Below are 25,750 nucleotides of genomic sequence, written 5' to 3'. Positions count from 1 at the left end.
ATTTCTTCAATGAAACACCAAGAACCTGAGCTTCATTAGGTCCTGAAATCAGGCACCATGGGTTTTGCCCAGGCTCAAGTCCCCAGGACATGACTGAATGACTAAGCATAGCAGAGTCCCTGCCATGTAGATTTGAATCTCAATCTTAGGTAAACAGTTTCAAACACAACTTTCAGAAATGAAAAGACGATGACCTGCCCAATACTTTATAAACAGTAGCATAAATGGAGACAGGAGGAAAAAGCAGTGGGAAAAATGTGTCAAGAAACCCCTTTCATAACTTTCTGAAAGATTGCTAAATGCCTGACCTGTGCCCACAATTTTCATTGGCCTGACCCTTGGCACAAAGGAAGTTAAGGACCAAAGAACTCTCACCTGCTTGGGCAACAGCTAATAGGCACAGAAGATAGTGGAGCCTTTGGGACACACTAGAGAGTGGCCCCTGTCAGAGTCCCTCAGTTGCACTCACTAACTGCTGCTTGCCTGTTAACAGGGGGTTCAAGGAAACAAGAAATGAGAGACTGTAAAGGAATTAAGATTTTGTTAGCCATATGTCTTTCCAGCGATAAAGGTGAGGACCTCTTACCTTAACCAGAGGTCTTCTAGAATCTGAGACTGAGCCGCATGAGCTTTCTGCCAAGTTTTTATTGCTGTCCGGGTTTCCAGCATGCTGGGCTTCCGGTCGCTTCCACTGTGCTGGGTTTCCTTCACGTTTAGCTTCCACATTGTGCACTTTCACCGACTTGAGCTTCTGTTGTGCTTGGCCTCTGCCTTGTGGCGGCCGAGCTAAGGTTGCTTCAGCCAGTTACATCCAAGTCACGGCACCAAATATGTCAGCGGAGTGTATCATTTTCTCGGTTCTGTCTTGCCGCAGCAAAGATTTGAAACCGTGGACCAGTGTTACAGTTCAGTTACAGCTCAGAGTTTTATTCGGCAAGCAAAAGGAAAGCACACCTTTGAGGCGTGAGGGTGGACCGATCCCAAAGGAGAGGCCTCAATCTGTCTTGGCTTCCTCTTTTTATTCACTTGTCTCCTCCCCTTCTTGAGCCTGCGCTATGCAAATTGGTCTAGCCAGGAGGGCTGTTTGTTTCATCTGAGTGTCTCACTCCGGTCCTCAGATTTTCTTTTTTTTTTTTTTTCTTTTAATTTTATTTTTAAACTGTACAAAATTGTATTAGTTTTGCCAAATATGGAAATGAATCGGCCACAGGTATACATGTGTTCCCCATCCTGAACCCTCTCAGATTTCCTTTTGTTTCATTTTTGCAGGCTTTTTCCTTTGTCTTTTAGCCACCGCCATTTTGGATTCCTTTTTCCTAGTCTAAATACCTAATAAAGAGAACACTGATAGTAGAAAAGATTGTTTTAAAATGTTCTTTTTTGGCCAAGAAGTACCAGAGAAGGGATGAAGTACACATTGTGTAAGTTATTGACTAACAATGATACAGCTTTACTGTAGATCTTACTTTCTCTATATACATCTGTTCATCCACGAAGTCATCTTTCTTTGTAATTCTAATGCAAACTCAGTGAAACATTTCATAGCATCTGCTAAATATATTTCAACTGATACGCTTCTAAACTCCTGGTTTGGGGATTTCCTTCCTTTTTAGCAAGATTATTCCCTTGGATTTGCCACTGTCCAGAAATCTTGCAGTGTATATAAGCCATGGGGACAAGAAGTTCAAAGAAACAGTTTCTTGATCATATTTAAAAGAAAACTCTCATGTCATATGTTTAAATGTTTTGTGATCTAAAAATAGCATTATTGTCACTATATGTATTAATCTATATATATGTATATATATTAATTACACGGGGTACTATAAAAATTTTAAAAGCAACATATTGTATTTTGAGAGTTTAAAATTAAATAAGGCATCTTTGTCTAAAAGTAGCTTGATATATACATTATTTTCAAGTAAAATCCATAAAAGTATACTTTCTATTTTCAGTGTTATAATCATTAACATTTATATCATTAACATTTGATGTGACCATTAAATCATTAACATTTATATTAAAATGTTATAAACATTTTAATCATATTACATTACATAGCTAGAAGTTACTTATATAGAGAAGAAAAAATATATTAATATATCAGAGGCATATAACTAAAATGCTATTGTCCTTATGGTTTTTCTTTTAAATCTTCCTAATTATGTTTCAAATATAAGGCAAATAGCTCAGTATTTAAAAAACAGATTTTAATAATAAATAAATTTTATCTTTAAACATACTGCTCCTAAGTTACAGTAGAACCAACCTTAAGATAGCTTTATCTTCCAATTTCTCTTAATTAAATAGTGATAGGTTAAAAATGACATTTAGCAGTCAATTTGAAGCAATTTTTCCTAATTCCGCACTTTTCAGATAAATTTTTCATAAAGTTCCATTTCATTTGCATTGACATTATCAATCAAAATTTTCTCATCTATGTTTGAATTTTCCCAGTGTTATTATCATTAGTGCTATTCCCTCAGTATACAACTGTAAGCTGAAATGATATAATTTGGGATGCATTCCAGAGAATTAACACTGTTGTTTGCCATTGACAGGTCTCTGGGGAGTCTCAGCAAACAGCATTTCTGTCTCCACTTGTCTCCACTCAAGTTCTAAACCAACTGGGAAATAAGAAAATCAAGTAAACCACCTGGGGGCAAAAACTTCACCAATCATTAAAATCATATTGGAGAATGAGACTTATTTCCAAGGACAAATGGGTTTCCTACTCTGGAGCACCAGAATTAAATGAATTTACTTTCTTAATTATAGCAGCACTGGCAGAATTGTAGTAATAATGGTACAGAGAGGGTTGCCCTTGGGGGGACAATGTCTGGGTTCCAGAAAAAAAGGGGAAAAGAATGGGTTGAATTACACATACCCAGTTAATACTCCCAAACTCACCAATCAGCTAGTCCTTCCACCCCATCTCTTTGTCCTTCAACTCCCCTGTCCTAGAGAAAGGGAGTCTGAAGATGGAAGACAGAATTGTTTTACTAATAGTTCTCCATCCAGTGAGAGGAAGCATAGGAAGAAAAGAAATCACTGCTTGGAGAAACAGACATAGAAAATAGACTTTTGGACATGGGGAGAGGGGAGGAGAGGGTGCGATGTACGGAAAGAGTAATGTGGGAACTTACATTACCATATGCAAACTAAATAGCCAATGGAATTTGCTGTGTGGCTCAGGAAACTCAAACAGGGGCTCTGTATCAACTAGAGGGGTGGGATGGGGAGGGAGATGGGAGGGAAGCTCAAAAGGGAGAGGATATATGTATATCTATGGCTGATTCAGCCATGAAATTAAAAGACGCTTACTCCTTGGAAGAAAAGTTATGACCAACCTAGATAGCATATTGAAAAGCAGAGACATTACTTTGCCAACAAAGGTCCATCTAGTCAAGGCTATGGTTTTTTCAATGGTCATGTGTCGATGTGAGAGTTGGACTGTGAAGAAAGCTGAGCACTGAAGAACTGATGTTTTTGAACTGCAGTGTTGGAGAAGACTCTTAAGAGTTCCTTGGACTGCAAGGAGATCCAACCAGTCCATTCTGAAGGAGATCAGCCCTGGGATTTCTTTGAAAGGAATGATGCTAAAGCTGAAACTCCAGTACTTTGGCCACCTCATGCGAAGAGTTGACTCATTGGAAAAGACTCAGATACTGGGAGGGATTGGGGGCAGGAGGAGAAGGGGACAACAGAGGATGAGCTGGCTGGATGGCATCACTGACTCGATGGACGTGAGTCTCAGTGAACTCCGGGAGTTGGTGATGGACAGGGAGGCCTGACGTGCTGTGATTCATGGGGTCGCAAAGAGTCGGACATGACTGAGCGACTGAACTGAACTGAACTGATGGCTGATTCATGCTGAGGTTTGACAGAAAACAAAATTCTGTAAAGCAATTATCCTTCAATAAAATATATATATATATATATTTTTTTTTTTTTTTTTAAGAACAACAACAAAAACTTTTAGGGGAAAACATGGACAATAAAAAAAAAAAAAGAACTCACTGTTTCAGCTTTCTTTGTGCAATGTATTTTTAAATATGAAAATCAAAATTATGAGCAAAGAAGTAAACAAACCACTAACCTACATCTGGTAGGCCACAAAAAAACATGAGGAAATATTTGGAAAAGTTCAAGGTGATAAGGCAGTTCAAAGTGCTACTAATTGTGTTGGAAGAGTAAATAGAAGTATAAGCTAAGAAAAGTTGACTTTTTATAGTCTCTAAACATAGAAAGACAGGGGCAAGGCTGGCATATTTGATAAATAAAACATCTCATTTTTAAAGAGCTCCCTCTTCTATACAACAAAATTATTTTCAGTAAAAAATAAATGATAATATGAAGTAAATAATATCAATTGGAAGAAAATAAATGCAGACTTCAAAACTTTATTTTTATTTAACTTTGTATATCTATATTTCTCTATATCACATATATGTATACATCTTTTATATATACATAAAACCATTACAGTAATAAAAGCAAAATTAAAAATTATAATAGAAAGGGATTTTTTAAATTAAATTTTTAAAAATTTAAATTAAAGTAAAAATTCAAGTAGCAAAGGACTTTTTAATTCATGTATTTTTGACAGAGTAGGAAAAAATTTATACCTACATATTGAGCTGTCATAGTAATAAATAGTAACAATATTGTGATTATCAGTGATGTCATGAATATGGATTGTCTTTACACGTTCAATAGGCAATATATAAGCAGCTTTTTGTCCATCTATATTCATTCACAGATTATGGAAAACAAACTTTTTTATTAATGCTTATTTAATTAACTGATGAATCACCAGACACATAAATAGGTTAGAAAAGTGTTAAAAACAAGCTGGGTAGAAATTACTGAAAACCCCATTTTACACTGAATTTCAGAATCTGCAATATTATTGAAGGCCTGATTTCATCAGGATTGGTTCTAGAAGCTTTCAAATGCCTTTGTACTTGAACAAGTTTCACTAAAATGTCTTCACCAGAAAAACTCATCATAAATCTTGATTACATCCTGTAAAAACTTCCAAGTTTTCTTCTCCTCCTGTAAAAATCAGAGGAAAAGATTCAATGATGACAAACACTGACATTATTTGGTCCACTTTTTTAGGAAAAAACATTCAACTTTTGGTAAAAACAATGATTACATTCAACTTAGATGTCTTTATTTCTTCTGGCAGTGTAAGATCATCTTTTGTCATTTATAAGAGTTTTCTTATATTTGTGTCCTTTTTCTCTGTAAATACCAATTTCCTTACATTTTATTGTTGTATGGCTAATATTCTTCATAGATGTTGCCCATCACCAATCATTGGGGAATAATCTTAGATTTTTGTATTTCACTCTTGGAAGTTAATTGTTGCTTGCAAATATTTTTGTGGTTACAGAGAATGGCACAATTGAAATAACTGTAGTTCTGTTTGTATTTATAATCAGTGTGCTATCATTGTTTACTTAAAAGGCTTAAATATAAGAACATGTAGTACCACAGGATTAGAGGTACTGACAGGACCCAAAGGTAGTTCTGCTAAGTCGCTTCAGTCGTGTCTGACTCTGTGCGACCCCATAGATGGCAGCCCACCAGGCTCCCCCATCCCTGGGATTCTCCAGGCAAGAACACTGGAGTAGGTTGCCATTTCCTTCTCCAAAAGGTAGTTCAGATGGTTCCAAATCATTATGAACTTACTCAAAACTACTGTAAGCTTGAGTGTTGGGAGCTTTCTTTACAATTTCTTCCCAAAGTAGCAATGCTGTTAAAAGATAAATAATCAAAATGTGCTCATTTCAACCTTCTAAATCTGAAGTTTATTATATACTACATACATAGAAATGAGACATTAAGTACAACAATTGTTTAAGGGTTAACAAACTGTTTCTTTTAAGAGCCAGATAGTAAAACTTTTAGGCTTTTTTGCAGGCCAAAAGCAAAACTGAGAATAGTTTGTAGGTAATTTGCAGGGTTGGTCTTTGTAAACCCATGCACTGTAGCCCACCAGGCTCCTCTGTCCATGGAATTTTCCAGGCAAGAATGCTGGAATGGGTTGTCATTTCCTTCTTCAGGGGATCTTCTCAACCCAGGGATCGAACCCAGGTCTTCAGCATCTCCTGCACTGCCTGGCCAATTCTTTACCACTGAGCCACCTGGAAAGCCTGCATAGTTATATAAAAAGAGAAAAAAAAATTCACAATTTTTGGTCAACGAACATAGCACAATATAAATGATATTATGTTATATTCTGGATATGGCCCATAGGGCATAGTTTGGCAATCCCTCCCTACTTAGAGCTTAGGCAAACAAAAAATTGGGAGTAATGAATACTTTAATCATTGACATTATTTAGAATGGCAGGACAACGTAGTGTTTAAAAATAAAGAGTCAGTTTCATCATTTTTTTTAATTTATCTATAGAAAATGCTTCCCAGGTGGGACTAGTGGTAAAGAACTTACTTGCCAATGCAGGAGATAAAAGAGACGCAAGTTCAATCCCTGGGTCGGGAAGATTCCATGGAGAAGTCCGTGGCAAGCACTCCAGTATTCTTGCCTGGAGAGTCCCACAGACAGAGGAGACTGGTGGGTTACAGTTCATAGTTTTGCAAAAAGCTGGACATGACTGAAGCTACTTAGCACACACAGAAAATGCAGTCCCTGTGTTGTGTGCAGTTAAATCACTCCTATTGGGCTACCACTGGATATCAGTAAGAGGACAATGAAAATTGACTCTTTTTAAAGCATTTAAGCTATAGAGTATGATTTCTTTTCTCTCTTTCTTTTTGTCCCTTGGTAGGTCCTTGTTTTGTTTTAATTAACAGAGTATACAGTAAACTACTAACAAAAGATGCAAAGCACACTGAAAAAGTCAGAAAAACCACAGCTTAACAAATGATGAGTTTCATGGACTTTTCTGCCTCTTATTAATATTCACTGAAGAAAAATCCTTATGCTGTGCTTAAATTCAATAAACTCAGAATGTGGGTGCATGTCACTCTGAATATTCCATATCACTATACAAAAAGTATGGAAGTAGAATATTCAGTAGTTATAGAGAGCCTACTTTTAGAAGTAATCTCTTTAAATTGCTTTAATATAGGACTTATTATGTGCTAAATTTGTTAGGCAAGTAACAGTTCTCTGCCGATTATTTGCTGGCAATAATATGAGTGTAAAATGCCCATGAGTCTCCAATAGAAAAAAAAAAATGTTTAAAACTATGTATAGGGGACTACCCTAGCAGTCCAGGGGCCAAGACTCTGCCTTCCAATGCAGGGGGTGCAGGTTTCGTCCCTGGTCAGAGAGCTAAGATCCCACTGGCCAGAAAAAAAAAAAAAAAGAAGCAATATTGTAATTGATTCAATAAAAGACTTTAAAAAAAGATCCACATCAAAAAACCTTTTTAAAAAATTTATGGATGATATTTACAACCTGCAGTGAATGATGAGAGAAAACACATGTCATTTTTTTTTATTTTATTTTTAAACTTTACAAAATTGTATTAGTTTTGCCAAATATCAAAATGAATCTGCCACAGGTATACATGTGTTCCCCATCCTGAACCCTCCACCCTCCTCCCTTCCCATATCATCCCTCTGGGTCGTCCCAGTGCACTAGCCCCAAGCATCCAGTATCATGCATTGAACCTGGACTGGCAACTCGTTTCATACATGATATTATACATGTTTAAATGCCATTCCCCCAAATCTTCCCACCCTCTCCCTCTCCCACAGAGTCCATAAGACTGTTTTATACATCAGTGTCTCTTTTGTTGTCTCGTACACAGGGTTATTGTTACCATCTTTCTAAATTCCATATATATGCGTTAGTATACTGTATTGGTGTTTTTCTTTCTGGCTTACTTCACTCTGTATAATAGGCTCCAGTTTCATCCACCTCATTAGAACTGATTCAAATGTATTCTTTTTAATGGCTGAGTAATACTCCATTGTGTATATGTACCACTGCTTTCTTATCCATTCATCTGCTGATGGACATCTAGGTTGCTTCCATGTCCTGGCTATTATAAACAGTGCTGCGATGAACAGTGGGGTACACGTGTCTCTTTCCCTTCTGGTTTCCTCAGTGTGTATGCCCAGCAGTGGGATTGCTGGATCATAAGGCAGTTCTATTTCCAGTTTTTTAAGGAATCTCCACACTGTTCTCCATAGTGGCTGTACTAGTTTGCATTCCCACCAACAGTGTAAGAGGGTTCCCTTTTCTCCACACCCTCTCCAGCATTTATTACTTGTAGACTTTTGGATCGCAGCCATTCTGACTGGTGTGAAATGGTACCTCATAGTGGTTTTGATTTGCATTTCTCTGATAATGAGTGATGTTGAGCATCTTTTCATGAGAAAACACATGTCTTTTAAGTCTTTTTTCCTCTGACACTCTAGGATATTGTCAAATAATGTCAATTAGCAAATTTTAAAAAAGTATTTGATTATGAGCCATTTATATTGTAACAAAGAGACAATGAGAGGAAATTAAAAGTAAAGTAAATAACAGAAGTCTGACAGACGAAACCAAGGAAACTTATTGGTCTACTTGCCTTTTTGAATATATAAAAAAGCAAAGATGGCAAATATGCACTTTAGGGCAAAGTACATGAATTGGTTTATTTTGTATAATAACATCTAATACTGAAAGGTCTATGAATGGCCCAGGCAACCACCTTTGCCAAGTTTCTCCTCCAAGTTAGCCTATGAAAATTCCTAATTATCTATTGTTAAGGAAGTTTCCTCACTGTGATTCAGGAATAATTCAGACATTGTATGAATATGTTCAGCAGAGACCTTAACGAACAACTTCCTATATGAAGCTCAGGTTTGATGTAGTAACAGAGAAAATGTGACGGTGTTTAGATACCTCACAGGAGAGTATTTGCAGGATATAGAATATATTAAAATTATATAAAATTGTAAAAATAATATTACAAAAATTTATATTAATAAATGAACTGTCAAATTAGTTATATGTTAACAAAAACAAGAGTTGAGTCTTAAGACACCTCAAAATGTTTCACATTAGACAATCTTTATCATTAATCTGCTGCAAGTTTTACACAGGTGAGTCAAGTCATACAAAAATATAATTCTATATGATTCTAAGGCTCTAGTATATTTTAAAAAATATAACGAAGATTAAGAACCTTAGAGAGTTCATCTCTGGCCTTTTGTCAAAATTGGTAATAACCTTAAACCAGGGGTGTAAAGCAGGCCACCTTCATTCACTTCCTTGTCTGGGACACAAAAAATAGGGAAACACAGCACACACATCCATTTACACAATGTCTCTGGCTGCTTTTAAGCTACCACAGCAAATTCTGAGTTTTTGTAACAGAGATTGTACAGCCAAAAAATCTAAAAAATTTACTTACCTGGCACTCTATGGGAAAAGTTTGTTAACCTCTGACCTATACTAATAAATTCAAATTTTGAAAAAAGGAATAAATACTACAAGGACATAAAAAATGAAGTGGAATATGTTACTTTACAATTAGTCATCATTGTACTATAAGTATAAGACATTCGTGACACACGTGTTAACTACCAACATGATATTTGCATCCCAATGGGAAAAGGAAACTGGAGTCTGAATCCATGTGCAGGTTGGGTTCCCCCTTTTTATATTCTTGGATTCAGACTATTCTGTTCTATTCTAAGAATCAACTTTCCCGATCAAAAAAAAAAAATAATTAGTATCTCAAATCCAAGTCTCCATTCAATATAGTCCCTTTCTGGTAAAAGCAGAGATGGTTACACCACTGTTTTATGGTTTTCCATTTTGTAAGATGTTGGAAATTTCTTAAATCTGAAGTTCCCTCTGTGTGGTGAATCATAATAATAATATGCTCTGAATAATCTGTTTGCTGCAATATAGCAGTGTGGTAGCCAGGGTCTAAACTGTTCCAAAGAGTTGAGAAAATATAACTCAAGTCTCAGAGTACCCAGAGGGACAGACATGTTAGCTGCAGCTGTCTTCAAAACAATTGAGAGATAATAATTTTGGTTTTATAAGGTAAGTAAATATGACTAATAAACTTCAGTCTCTTGCAAAAGATCCTACTTTACACTCACAAGCCCCCTCATGGGGTACTAAGAAGTGACACCCTGCCAAACTCATTGGATATTAACAAACCTTACTCATAACACAATTTTGCTATTCAGAACTCTTCTGGATCACACCAGAAAGACATTTCCCTTGGTTGAGAATTCAAATGTGATTTGTTTTCATCCATGTGTGGGACTGGATTCAGCCCAGGAACTAAAGTGACTGGGTTAAGAGGCAGATTATTTGGCTAGCTTTACATTTCATAGCTAGAAAATGATAGCAAATAACTGGAAAGCAAGGAGCGACTAAAGTAATGCCAGATCGATCAATTCTTTAGTTGGTGCCAAAGTTCATTGGGTCTGATAAATCAAAAACAACAACAAGTAGGCCCCAAGGGAGAATATGACCTACTTTATTGGGTGGGGGTGGAAGTCATATTAATTTTTACCTGGCACCGGAAAATAACATAAACTAATATTATCTTTAAAGAAGAACTGCTGCTGCTAAGTCACTTCAGTCGTGTCCGACTCTGTGCTACCCCATAGACGGCAGCCCACCAGGCTCCCCCATCCCTGGGATTCTCCAGGCAAGAACACTGGAGTGGGTTGCCATTTCCTTCTCCAACGCATGAAAGTGAAAAGTCAAAGTGAAGTCGCTCAGTCATGTCTGACTCTTAGCGACCCCATGGACTGCAGCCTACCAGGCTCCTCCATCCATGGGATTTTCCAGGCAAGAGTAGTGGAGTGGGGTGCCATAACTGAATTTTCTTTATTTACCTGTGTTTACCCATTGCCCATCAATTTAAAGCAGTGAAGGTACTGGGCTTCAGTAACTATATGCTCCTCTAAGCTTAAATTTAGACTATGTTATCTTTTACTTCAACTTCTTTTTCCTTCCTGTTATTTAGTTTCAAGAGAAGCTTCATGAAAGACAAGCTGTGAAGGTTGACAGAGCTATTATAATATAATGTATTATATTATAATATATATAATGTAATATAATATATAATATAATGTCCAACTCTTTGTGACCCGATGGACTGTAGCCTGCCAGGCTCCCCAGTTCATGGGATTCTCCAAGCAAGAATATTGGAGTGGGTTGCTATTTCCTTCTCCAGGGGGTCTTCCCAACCCAAAGATCAAACCTAGGTCTCCCGCATTGCAGGCAGACTCTTTACTGAGCTATCTGTGTGAGCCATCAGGGAAGCCCAATATAATGTATACTTATATTAAAATTATCAATGACATAAATTTTTATATAAATTTAACATATAAATTTTATATGTATATTGTATCTCATGAATTTACACTAACTTATTGTAGTGTAGTCATCCTTCAGTGGGAGCTGTGTTTCAGAAACCAAAATCCATGTATGCTCAAGTCCCATAATCTGAATCTGCAAATTCTGCATCCACAGATTCAACCAAGCATAATAGTATATGATCTGAGGTTTGTTGAATCTGTAGTTGCAGAATTGCATATATGAGATAGATCTGGAAGATGAATAGGGTTTTGTATGTGAAGACACCCCATTATTATAATCAGATTGTATTAAAAAAGCAAAAATAAGCCACTATTTTTTTCTTTTTTAATTGAAGAATAGTTGGTTTACCATGTTGTGTTCATTTTAGGTGTATAACTCAGTGATTTGGTTATACATGCATGCTCAGTTGCTCAGTCACTCAGTCATGTCTGACTCTTTGCAACTCCATGGACTATAGCCCACTAGGCTCCTCTGTCTATGGGATTTTTCCAGGCAAGAATACTGGAGTGGGTTGTTATTTTCTACTCCAGGGGATATTCCTGACCCAGGGATCAAATCCAAGTCTCTTGATTCTCCTACATTATGGATTCTTTACCACTGTGCCTCTTATAGGTTATTAAAAGTATTGAGTAGAGTTCTCTCAATTAAGGATTAAGTCCTTCTTGTCACTAATGTGTCTTCTGGGCTAAAGTGGTAAGGTAGACATTCATCCACAACAGCAGAAAAGATGGACAAAAGTTAAGGTAGCTACCATCTATCTGATGGAAGTGAAAGGGCAGAGTGACAGAGAATAAGCCAGCACAGTCTTTTACTTCCTTGCACTTGTATCTCTCTTTCATCTCGTTTTCTGATTAACTTTTCTTGCAGGAATATAGGCTGCTCAGCCTTTCAGTTGAGAAGATCATGGTATGTGGTCCCATCACTTCATGACAAATAGATGGGGAATAGATGGGGAAACAATGGAAACAGTGACAGACTTTATTTTCTTGGCCTCTAAAAACTGAGGATGGTAACTACAGCCATGAAATTAAAAGATGCTTGCTCCTTAGAAGAAAAGCTATAACAAACTTAGAGTATTAAAAAGCAGAGACATTATTTGCTAACAAATGTCTATATAGTCAAAGTGATGATTTTTCCAGTAGTCATGTATGGATGTGAGAGTTGGACCATGAAGAAGGCTGAGTGCCAAAGAATTGGTGCTTTTGAATTGTGGTATTGAGAAGACTCTTGAGACTCCCTTGGACTGCAAGAAGATCAAAATCCCAGTCAATCCTAAAGGAAATCAACCCTGAATATTCACTGCAAGGACTGATGCTGAAGCTGAAGCTCCAATACTTTGGCCACCTGATGCAGAGAGCTGACTCTTTGGAAAAAACCCTAATGCTGGGAAAGAGAAGGCAGGAGACGGGGATGACAGAGGATAAAATGGTTGGATGGCATCACTGACTCGGTGGACATGAGTGTGAGCCAGCTCCAGGAGATGGTGAAGGACCAGGAAGCCTGGCGTGCTGCAGTCCATGGAGTTGCAAACAGTCAGACATGACCGAGAGGCTGAACAACAACAACCTCCCAGGACTTCTAGATGTTGACTGTGGCCTGAACCAGAAGTAGTAATTGATCTTTCTTCAACCAGCTTATGGTGTTTCAGTCTTAACTGGCATTTGAATAGAACTGAAGAAACCTAACTCATTTTCTTAGCTCCCCTAAGCAATTAATCTTTGTTTCTTTTTAGATAAAGGATGGGAGGAGGGGGTTATAACTGCCCTCTCAGTTTCCTTCCAGTTCTAACTTTCTGTGACTGTCTGTTTCGGAAAAGGGATGGGGAAAAAAACACATAACACTGTTATCATTCTGCAGATTAGCTGAATTTTCTCTCACCCTATTTTAGTTTCTAATAAAAATGGAAATTATTGACTCTAGCATGCCATTTAGGAAAAGTTACATAAAGTTGAAGCTCAGATTTCCACCAATGCACAGGAAAATAAAGGAACTGAATTAAAATTATCCAGCCTCTATTTTTAAATATAATGTTCTTTATTTTCTTAATTCCTGCATATTATTTTTTCCAACTTCAAAAAAAGAATAGGCAACATGTTAATTCTGCAAAATATACCCTCTGAATCAGATGTGAATTCCCAGAGTAAAGTCTCGTAATAACTGAAAACTTAATGAACTCTCCATAAGGCATATATACATTGATATATTGATATGATATATCAATGATATATATGATATATTGATAAAAAGAATAATCATTAAAAATTATGAAACTATCTGAACTGTTGCTGTTATAATAACATATATTTTACCTGGCCATCATACAGTCTACAGATGTTTCTTGATTTATTTCCTTCCATTAAAATATATGGCGCTAGTGGTAAGCAACCCATCTGTCAATGCAGGTTAGATGTAAGAAACGTGGGTTCGATCTCTGGGTTGGGAAGATCCCCTGGAGGAGAGCATGGCAATTATTCTTGCCTGGAGAATCTCATGGACAGAGGAGCCTGGCAGGCTATACAGTACATAGAGTCACCCAGAGTCAGATATGACTGAAGCAACTTAGCACTCGCATTAAAATATAAAAGTTACTAACTCAGTATTTTATTTTTATATACAAATATAAGAAAAGTTTTTCTAGAAATATATTTAAATTATTTTTATTGATTTACAAACTGTTATCCACCATGCAGTTTAACACCGTGCGTTTTAACCCAAGGACAGATTTTCCTTATTTCTCACCAAGTACAGCTGCTTCTTTCTTTAAAATAGTCAACATAGGAGTGATGTCATTTTCAATGTTAGTCCTTTCTAGTCAAAGATGAAGTAGCAACTATCCATAGATAAGACGCCAGAGTGAAAATCCCAGAACTTGAAGGTAATGCTAAAGCACATTTCTGGATATCAGGGACCAAGAAGGACCCCATGGGAAGAGTAACAGAAGTGGCTACACTTTGATGGTGTCACCCCTTCTTCAAAATGGCACAGCTGCTGCACCAAGAGGGCTTCCCCAGGCCTAGAGTTTCTCCAGTATATATATGGAAAAACAAAACAAAAAAACCACACACACACACACAAGGTGGACATCTAGCTTCCTCAGCATAGTGAGAGGTTTTGTGGGAGTCCTACTCTGGATCTCATCACTGGGAGAATCTTCAGAACTCAGCTTATGGGAATCAGATACAGAGAAGGGAGTTGGGGTACAGATGGAGGCACTTTTTGATTAGAAAAAGAACAAAAGAGGTGAGGTTAGCTGAAGGAACTAAACATGAACAGGTATAAACAGAGATTAGAAAAATAATGGAACATATTAATAAAGCCAAGAGTTGGTTCTTTGAAAAGATAAAAAAAAAAAAGATGAAACTTTACCTAGAAGAATCAAGAAAAAAAGTGAAAAGACTCAATAATATTACAAATTGAAAAAGTAGAAATTAAAAATAATATCACACAATACAAAGAATCATGTGAATACTATGAACATTTATACACCAACAAATTGGACATCTAGAAGAAATAAATATATTCCTAGAAATATACATCCTACCAGACTAAATCATGAAAGGTAGAAGAGATGTCAACCAGAAACAGTCTTTTCATAATCATGAGACAAAGCTGTATAATAGAAAGAGCACTGAATCTGGAGTTAGTTTTATTGGGGGGCAGGGGTAATTTTAGTTTAAAATTACCTCCAAGAATTAGAAAAGTCAATTATATTGTTTGAATTTTAGTCTTTTAAAAGACACAGATAATATTTCTTTTACGGGCTTGCTGTGAGCATTAAATGAAATTAAACCAGTTTGAGAACAAATACCATAAAACAACATAATTTGAGTCTTATATTCCATTAATTACTTAGAAGTAGTTACCTATTTCCAAGAATATAAGCAAAAGGGCAATTCATCTAAACAAAGAAAATAATAATAATCAGGCTAACCCAGATTTCTTCATAGCAACATGCAACGCCCAAAGACAAGTAGGAATTTTTATGCTATAAGTGAAAATATTACAAGTAGCCACTCTGGCTGTTAGTCATAAAAGCAATGAATAGATATAGGCATACATACCTTGAAGATATTGTGCATTTGATCCCAGACCACCAAAAATGATGAATACTTCAGTAAAATGAGTCAGGCGAAAAATCTGGTTCCCTAAGGCATATAAAAGTTATGTGTACACTGTACTGAAGTCCATCATGTGTGCAATAGAATTATGTCTAAAGAAATATACGGTGTTCTAGTGTGTTAGTTGTGTCTGACTGTATGCGACCCCATGGACGGTAGCCCACCAGGCTCCTCTGTCCATGTGATTTCCCAGGCAAGAATACTGGAGTGGGTTGCCATGCCCTTCTCCAGGGGATCTTCCTGACCCAAGTATCAATCCCAGGTCTCCTACATTGCAAGTGGATTCTTTACCATCTAATTTATTGATGTAAAATGCTAACTATCCTCTGAGCCTTTAGGAAGTCATAATGTTTTTGCCGGTGGAGGGTCTTGCCTCAGTTTTGATGGCTGCTGACTGATCAGGGTGACTGTGGCAATTTCTTAAAATATCAAAGGCTAAGTAATGGAGAATTCAACACCTAAGAATGTGTAAAAAAATTTTTTTAAAGTTCCATCAAGTAATCAAGGTAATTAAGAGTCAAAGGTAAATAAATGTGAGGGAAAAGTCATCATACAATGTCTGGATAAACCATTGATCAATTTGAACATGTAACTGTGGGAGTTATAATTATAAAAAGAATGTAAATTTTTAATATCTTAACAATGTAAAGCTGCCAATTAATATAAATTTACAAATCAAGCTATGAGTGACATAAACATGATAATTTATTTTATATCATAAGTTAATCAATTCAGTAAAAAATTAAATATGGTGTTTAAAAAACATAATGATATAAACCTGTTAATAGCTTTCATTGACTTTTTCTAACCCTACAAGTACATTTTAAAAAATAATAAGAATTTTAGTGAAAATATATTTATGAAAAAGTTCAATATTTCCTTGACTTCTACTCTCTGGGTTTTTCCTTCTGTAAAACCAAATTTAAAATATTTTACTTTAAAATAGCAAGATTAAATATGATTTCATTTTTATGGATTTTTTATTAAAAATATTTCTACCTTAAAATCTTTTCTTGTATAGGCTACAAGCTAATTCCTCACTTTTTCAGCTTCATTTCCATTTATAAATGGAATTGTTGCATAGTTCTGGTTCATGGGTCACAAATAGAAATCTGCTGGAGATGAGATTTGCCTGGAAAAGTGTTTGCTTCTTTGATACTAAAGGAAATGCACATCTCTGGCCAGCATTCCCTTTTGTTCATGCCTTGAATAGATGCCAGGATGTAAAGTAGCCATTTTACCACCACAAGGCAAAAAAGGACATACTAATAATAACACAGCAAAAAGATACAGTTTTTATTTCATCACTGAAGCACTGTACCATCTCTAAGTTGTTATGTGGGGTGTATTTACTTAAACCACTATTGATTTAGCTTTCAGTAACTTGCAGTTGAAAACAATCTTAATCAAAACCCTATCCATCCATACAAAAAATACGCATGCACACATAGGGCAAAATGTAGTATGATGCACTATTAATTATATATTGTATCTGGGTAATGAAATTCTGAATGTATTATTCTTTTGTACTTTGATGAATTGCTTGGCTTTTTTTCAAAATGAGACTATATCAATTTTTTTTCTTTTTTTTTTTAAATTTTATTCTATTTTTAAACTTTACAAAATTGTATTAGTTTTGCCAAATATCAAAATTGACTATATCAATTTTTAAAAATAATTATTCTTCTAGTGTTTGAATGCTTTTGAGATTTGACAAGGTTATTAATGCAGAACATATACAATATTGTATATATTTCTTAATATTTTATGAAAAATGATTTAGGATACAATATTTTAAAACAGCTATTTTATAGTAGAGAAAACCATTGGATAAGTTCAGATTGACAAAAAAAATATTCCTCATGATTAATTTAATTAAGTGAGCAAAACCAAGATTGCGTTAGTTTTAAATTTGACATGCACAATGCTAACTTTCTTTTATATAATCACTGTTGCTCAGTAACAATGATCATTTTAAGCAATAACCTTAAACTGGCAACACAGAAATGTGTTTCATTGACTTTATAACTTTTAAAATTAAAATTATTAGTATTGTTGCACTGAAATATTGTTAGCTTCAGGTGTAAAATATACTGACTCAAATGTTTATAGATTATACTCCATTTATTATAAAATATTAGCAATACTCCTTATACTGTACAATATATCTTTGTATTATGTATTTATACATAACAGTTTGTACTCCTGTATTCCCTACCCTTTTCTTGCCCCTCCCCTATACCCTCTCCTCACTGGTAACCACTAATTAGTTCTCTGTATCTGTGAATCTATTACATTTTTGTGATATTCACTAATTTGATTTTTTAGATCCTGCATATAAGTGACAACATACAGCATTCGGCTTTCTCTGACTTTAAATATATATATATATATACATAATATAACATGCAAGTATATATAAACTTTCTATGATATAAACATAATATCTTCCAGGTCCATGCATGTTGTCGCAAACGGCAAAATGTCATTCTTTCTTAAGGCTGAATAGTATTTCATTGTGTGTGTATTTATTACATCTTATGTGTCCATTTATCTATTGATAGACACTTAGATTGCTTCCATGCTGCTGCTACTGCTAAGTCACTTCAGTCGTGTCCGACTCTGTGTGACCCCATAGACGGCAGCCCACCAGGCTCCCCCGCCCCTGGGATTCTCCAGGCAAGGACACTGGAGTGGGTTGCCATTTCCTTCTCCAATGCATGAAAGTGAAAAGTGAAAGGGAAGTCGCTCAGTCATGTCCAACTCATCGTGACCCCATGGACTGCAGCCCACCAGGCTCCTCCATCCATGGGATTTTCCAGGCAAGAGTACTGGAGTGGGGTGCCATCACCTTCTCCATTCATCTATTGATAGATTGCTTCCATGCACTGGCTATTGTAAATAATGCTGCTATGACATTGGTGTGCATGTATTTTTTCATCACTGTTTTCTTCCCATATATGCCCAGCCATGGAATTGCTGGTTCATATGATTGTGCTATTTTTAGTTTTTTGAGAAATCTCTATACGGTTTTCCACAGGGGCTGCACCAATTTACATTCTCACCACCGGTGTACAAAGTTCTCTTTTCTCCACATTATCACCAACATTTATTATTGTGGTCATTTTGGTGATAGCCATTCTGACAGGTGTTAGGTGATATTTTATTGTTCTTTTGATTTGCATTTCTCTAATAATTAGTGATATTGAGCATCTTTTCAGGTTTGTGTTTGCTATCTTTGCAAAACTGTCTACTCAGGTCTTCTGTGCATTTGTCCATTTTTAATTGGACTTTTTACATTGAGTTATATGAGTTTTTCATATATTTTGAAAATCCCTTACACATCATGAAATTTACAAGTATTTTTTCCCCATTCATTAAACATTCTTTTCATTTTGTCGATTGTTTCCTTGGCTATGCAAAACCTTTTAAATTTAATCAAGTCATATAAATATATGATTATTATTATTTTAAGTTGCTGATCTGTTTTTTCTTTCTTTTTCTCTGTGCATGTATCACACAGCATGCAAGATCTTAGCTCCAACAAAGGATCAAACCTGTGTTTCCTGAAGTGGAAGCACAGTGTCCTAACCACGGACTGCCAAGGAAGTCCCAGTTGCTGAGCTGTCAATTTCAAACAATTTAACCACTCCGCATTTTTAATTTCCTCCCCTCACGATGGGGCTTCCCTGGTAGCTCAGCTGGTAATGAATCTACCTGCAACACAGAAGACTCCAGTTCGATTCCTGTATCAGGAAGATCCCCTGGAGAAGGGATAGGCTACCCACTCCAGTATTCTTGGGCTTCCCTTGTGGCTCAGCTGGTAAAGAATCCACCTGCAATGAGGAAGATCTGGGTTTGATTCCTGGGTTGGGAAGATCCCCTGGAGAAGGGAAAGTCTACGCACTCCAGTATTCTGGCCTGGAGAATTCCATGGACTGTAGTCCATGGAGTCAGACAAGACTGAATGACTTTCACTTTCATTTTCCTCACAGTTACTGTATTTGACATCATGATTTATTAATATCTATTTTTTGTGTGTATCCCTCAACTGCTTAACAGATGATTTCTCTACTTTTGTCTTTTAGCCTTTCTACTAGCTTTTTATGTGATTATTTTCTTACCTTTACTATATGTTTGCCTTTACCAATGAGCTTTTTTCTTTCATAATTTACATCTTTCTAACTGTGGCCTTTTCTTTTTCTCTTAAAGTCCCTTTAACATTTCTTATAAAGCTGTTTTGGTGGTACTTACCTCTTTTAGCTTTTTGCTCATCTGAAAAATGTTTGGTCTCCCCATCACAGTTGAATGAGAACCTTGCCAAATATTTTTGGTTTCAGGTTTTTCCTTTTCATCAGTCTGAATATATCATGCCTTTTTGGCCAGCAGAGTTTCTGCTGAAAAGTCAGCTGATAGGCTTTGGGGAGTTCCCTTATATGTAACTTGTTGCTGTTTTTAATATTCTCTTTAATACTTGGCATTTTAACTACAATTTGTCTTGGTGTGGTCCTCCATGGGTTGACCTTGTTTGAGACCCTGTGCTTCCTACGCTTGGATGTGTGTTTCCTTTCCCAGCTTAGGAAAGTTTTCAGCTATGAGTCTTCAAATATGTTCTCTGTCTCTTTTGCTCTTTCATCTCCATTTGGTACCCCTGTAACAAAAATGTTAGTTTGCTCGATGTCGTCTCAGAGGTCTGTCAAACTGCCCTTTCTTTTTATTCTTTTTTTCTGCTCAGTTCTCATGATTTTCATTACTCTGTCTTTCAGCTCAGCGATCCATTTGTGTCAATGAATCTACTCTTAATTCAATCTAGTATATTTCATTTCAGTTGCTGCTTTCTTTATCTCTATTTGGTTAATGTTTTCTTTTTGTTAAAAACTTTTAACTTCTGGGGTAGGCTGGAGACACCAGTGCCAGATACAAAGAAAGGAGCTGTGACCAGCCTTTGAGAAGTTGCAGAGCCAGCAACTCTGGCTGGTGACCATGACCAATCCAGCCAAGCTGCCAGGGTGGAGTGCGAAGGATAATCTTGACTTCTCATTCTGTTTATCCATCCTTTCTCTGAGTCTAATGATCATTTTTATCATGATTGCCTTGAACTCCTTCTCAGGTAGATTGCATATTTCCACTTCACTAATTTTTCTGGGGTTTTATCTTGTCCCTTCATTATGAACATGTTCCTCTGTCCCTTCATTTTTTCTATCAAGCTCTTTTTATTTCTATGTATCTAGCAAGTTGCTTTTGTTTCCTGACCTTGGAGAAATGGCTTTTTTTGTAGGATTCCTCTTATGCATCACAGTGGCACAATCCTCTCTGGTCACCAGAGCTATATGCTCTAGGGGTGCCTCCTTTTTGGACTGAATGGATTTTTCTACTGTGGCAGGTTGACTATTGCGGGCAGTGTGGTAGGCATGGCCGGCTCTTGCTCTGTTTGGTTGCCAGGCCCTGCCTTGTACAGAAGCTGCCCATCACTGATTGGTGGGGTGGCTAATTTCAGGTCTTTGGGGAGCCCCAGGGCTTGCTGTCTCACTGATGGGTGGAATCGGAGCCCAGGAGATCTCAGGGCTAGTGTCTGCCCAGGAGTGGGTGAAGACAGGTCCTAGGGTTAATGGCTGGCCCACTGGTGGGCAGAGCTGTGTGCTGGGCTTCAAGTGTCCAAAGGTTGTGTTGGCCAACTGATGGGTTAGGGCCCTTCCAGTCGCAGAGCTGGTTCTGGCCTTCTGGTCAGTGGGCTGGATCCTGCCATAACAGGTTGTGGGTCTGTAGTTGTCCTGGGGCTGGTACCTGCCCACTGGTGGGTAGACCCAGGTCCCTGAGTCTCTGGCTACAGGCCTCTGGGCTTCCCAGGTCTAGTCCCCACATAATGGCATGTGGTGTCAGTTCCTGAGCCCTCTGGTTGGTAAGGCCATGTCCAGGGCCAACTGTGGGCTCAGTGGTTTTAATGCAGCCTGTCTGCTGGTGGGGAAAACTGTGTCCATGCAATTATTTCCTTGGCCTGAGGAAGTGGTGTCTAACAGCTGGTGGCTGGGGGCAGGGCTGGGTCCCAAGGTTAATAAGCTAGAGGTAGGTCTCCAAAGAAGCTCTTGCTAGTACCAGTGTCCTCATGGTAGATCAAGCCCCCCAAAGTAGCTTCCACCAGTGCCTATGTCCCTAGCATGAGCTCCAGTTGCCTCTTGCCTCTCTAGGAGACCCTCCAAGATCAGGAAGTATGGCTGACCCCAGATTCCTTCAAATTATGGCTTTTGCCCTAGGTCTGGAATCTTGTAGGATTTTATGTGAGCTCTTCAAGAGGAGTCTCTGCTAGACACAGGCCTCTGGCTCCCCTAAAAGTAAACTGTACTGGCTTTCAAAGCCAGATGTTCTGGGGGGCTCATCTTATCAGTGCAGGACTCCCAGACTGGGGAGCCCAATGTCAGCTCAAACCCTTTGCATCTTAGGAGAAACTGCTGCTGCTGCTGCTAAGTCACTTCAGTCGTGTCTGACTCTGTGCGACCCCATAGATGGCAGCCCACCAGGCTCCCCCAACCCTGGGATTCTCCAGGCAAGAACACTGGAGTGGGTTGCCATTTCCTCCTTCAATGCATGAAAGTGAAAAGTGAAAGTGAAGTCGCTCAGTCGTGTCCGACTCTTAGCGACCCCATGGACTGCAGCCTACCAGGCTCCTCTGTCCATGGGATTTTCCAGGCAAGAGTACTGGAGTGGGGTGCCATTGAAACTGTGCCTTTATAATTACTCTGCTATTTGGGAATTCTACCTAGAGCTACGGGGTCTTGACTATACTGTGACTCCACCCATCCTACCTTTTGTTTCCTTCTTTATAGCTTTACTTGTGCATGCTAAGTCATTTCAGGCATGTTTGACTCTTTGTGACCCTATGGACTGTAGCCCACCAGGCTCCTCTGTCCATGGGATTCTCTAGGCATGAATCCTGGAGAGGGTTGCCACGCCCTCCTCCAGGGGATCTTCCCAACCCAGGGAATGAACCCTCATCTCTTATGTCTCCTGCATTGACAGGTGGGTTCTTTACCACTAGTGCCACCTGGAAAGCCCATCTTTACTTGCAAAACACCTGTTATGGTAGGTTCTGGTCTTTTTCTTTAGTAATTATTCTGTAAATAGTTGCAATTTTGGTGCGCCTATGACAGCAAGTGAACTCAAGGTCTTTCTATTCTGTGATCTCGGGAACTTCTTCGACTTTCATATCCTAAGTTGTGCTTTATAATCTGCTGCTGTTGCTAAGTCACTTCAGTCGTGTCCAACTCTGTGTGACCCCATAGACGGCAGCCCACCAGGCTCCCCATTCCCTGGGATTCTCCAGGCAAGAACACTGGAGTGGGTTGCCATTTCCTTCTCCAATGCATGAAAGTGAAAAGTGAAAGTGAAGTTGCTCAGTCGTGTCCAACTCTTCGAGACCCCATGGACTGCAGCCAACCAGGCTCCTCCATCCATGGGATTTTCCAGGCAAGAGTACTGGAGTGGGGTGCCATCACCTTCTCCATTATAATCTGCTCACAGATACAAATACTTTTGCACTATTTATGTGAATAGATATACTAAAACAAATTAATGGTGTAAAACACTGTAAAGACTCACTTTAACCTTTTTAAAAGAATGTTAGAAATTTCCATTTAATAACAATTGACTATAAATTATCTGTATTTATGATGGAAATGCATCCTTTTATCAATAATATGTTTTTAATGTAGCTCATGTTAACATAAAGGTAACACGTTTTTCTGTAATTCAACTAAGAATTTCTCCACATTAGTCTACATTTAAAATTTTAGTTTTACAATAAGTGGCACATTATATTAGGCTCTAAGCACTTTTAGGATCATATTCAATCAACTATAAATACTTGAGTATTTAATCCTGATTTGGGGTTTGGCTATTGCTTTTGCCTCATAATTTAATTTATGATATTCTATTTCATGTTTAAAAAGATAATGTAGTTTTATTATAGATGAAACATATTAGTGAAGTAGAAATAGCTCAGAAAGGAAGTCAGAATACTTAACTTCACCTGCTTTGAGTGAATTTATATTCTATAAGCATCAGTTAACATATCTATAAATTAGACCAAAAACTTCTTCTCTCTTGCAAGGATTAAATGAATTAAAGCAGATTGGTTTTATTAGTATGATTGCCCAATTGTAGTAAAGGTTCCAAACTAAAATCAAGATATTTTAGACTACTCAAAATATATGGGATTTTAATTTTTCCTTAAAATGCCATTTCATGAGACTCTTGATCTGGTTTTGTTATTTTTTCCCACTGTTTCAAAGTTGCTTCACTGGATTCTTTCCTGAATGTGATAAGGAACAGATACAAGAGTTTGTCAATAGGATTATAGAACAGAATAAAAGATGGATAGCACACATCTGGTTTAGCAGTGACCTCAAAGAAGAGAGAGTTTGAAGTCCACACATTATTCTTAATTTGCTTTATTCTTTGGTAATCCTTTCTTGTTTGGGGGTTTGGAAAAAACACACATACAGAAACTTAATCAATTAAGGGGAAATTTTTGAGGCAAAACAGCTACTCTGTGCATATGAAAAGAAAAAGTGGCAGCATTTTTTCCCCAGAAAAATAGAAAAGATGAATCAGGCATTTTTCTCTCATTATTCCTACTCTCAGATGAAGCAACAAAATGACCTTTTTTTCTACAAAAGTAATCAGAAGGTCAGAATCAGCATTTATAAACAAATTATAATTTGTTTGGGGAGGTTGGGAGGGAGGAGGGTTCAGGATGGGGAGCATGCGTATATCTGAAATTAAAAAAAATAAAAAAAGAATAATAAAAAAAACCAAAAAAAAACAAACAAAAAAAATAAATAAACAAATTATATATATATATATATATATATATATATATATATATATATATATATATATATGGCTAGCTTGCTCATTGTAGTTCTGTGAAGAAAAGCAACCTGTATTTTAGAGCAAATGTATGACTGCATCATATCTTTGGCTGAACTAAGCAAAGCACAAAAGAAACCAATTATACCCCATGTTGTTAAATTACTTTAAATTTCTAGTTTAATCCTTGTTGGTTAGACTCCCAATTAACTGTTCAAATTGTGTTACTATAACTCTGTCAGAGCTCCTGGGGTCATTAGATCTCTGTATAATACCTTACTAGCTAAAGACCTCTGTCTTTCTCTTCAAATGGATGATATGTATGTTGGGTCACAGAGGGGTACTGGAGAAAACTGAGGAGAAAGTATCCTCATCACAGGCATTATACTGGCATATTTGTCTCCATGTATACCCCTTCTGCCCTTTCATTATAGCGTTTTCTGAAATAAATGTTGATGAGTGAATTACTAAGTGAAGTTGACTGAGCCTCTTTAATATCCAGAGATATTTAATATGGAAGGGTGAAAGGTAGAAGGCAAACTCTAGCAGGTAGTTGGAAAACTCTGAGAACAAAAGACCTAAGGAGGCCTTGAACTTCATCTGGGAACTGTACCCTGGGAGCTATCCAAGGTACTAACCAGCTATAGCTTAAGCGTTGTTCCAATTCTGATAGCTTTGTCCTTGGAAAGCAAGGTCGGGGAAAGGGAGGAGAGAGAAGGGAGTTCTTCTCCTTACTATAAACTTAAAGCCTGCTATTGTTCCAAGTCATGTGCACCTGGGAAAATTATTTAACTTCTTTTAAGTCTGAATTTCTGCACCTGGAAATGAGTATGATAACCACCTATCTCATAATACCATAAAATATTGTAAGGATTAAATTATATAACAAATGTAAAGTATTGAACACAGTATCTAGCACAGAATAGGCACTTTATAAATGCTATTATTCATCCAAAATGTAACAAGCATTACGTTGAACCAACTCCTAGAAATACCAAATATTGCGTTTTTTACATGATCCCCAGATTTAATGTCTATCTCTCTTACTAGAATTTTATACTCCATAGAGACAGAAAGCATGATTGTTTTTATCCATTTCTTGCCCAGTACTTGTCCAAAATAGGCTCTCAGTACATATTGCTGAAAATTAATAAATGAAGTGAGAAAATAATGCAGTAGCCATGAAGGAAAGAGAGCAGGCTGCATCACTAAAGCCATTTGAAAAAGGAGGATATGTATACCTGTGGCAGATTCATTTTGATGTTTGGCAAAACTAATACAATGTTGTAAAGTTTAAAAATAAAATAAAATTAAACTAAAAAAAATTTTTTTTAATTAAAAAAAAAAGGAGGATATGAACACAGTAGGCCAGCTTAGGGAAAAAAATTGAGCTTAGGACTTTACCCCCAAAATGGCCCTGCATTGGTTTCTACCTATTAGAAGCC

General features: G+C 37.1%; 1 long non-coding RNA gene across 4 annotated transcripts in view; it reads right to left on the bottom strand.

Moving 5' to 3' along the window:
* Positions 1–4,763: 4,763 nt before the first annotated feature.
* Positions 4,764–25,750, bottom strand: part of LOC147365665 (uncharacterized) — a 319,969-nt gene continuing 298,982 nt past the window's right edge. For all 4 annotated transcript variants that reach the window (XR_015132294.1, XR_015132295.1, XR_015132296.1 and 1 more), the window contains one exon: positions 4,764–5,058. This is a non-coding gene — a long non-coding RNA (uncharacterized LOC147365665). The remainder of the gene's footprint in view (positions 5,059–25,750) is intronic.

Source organism: Bos grunniens, chromosome 9, assembly GCF_055505025.1.
Source record: "Bos grunniens cultivar Pamir isolate PY7600 chromosome 9, Bosgru_T2T1.0, whole genome shotgun sequence".
Lineage (NCBI taxonomy): Eukaryota > Metazoa > Chordata > Mammalia > Artiodactyla > Bovidae > Bos > Bos grunniens.
The sequence above is the reverse complement of the archived record's forward strand: the minus strand, read 5'-3'. Positions and strand labels throughout refer to the sequence as shown.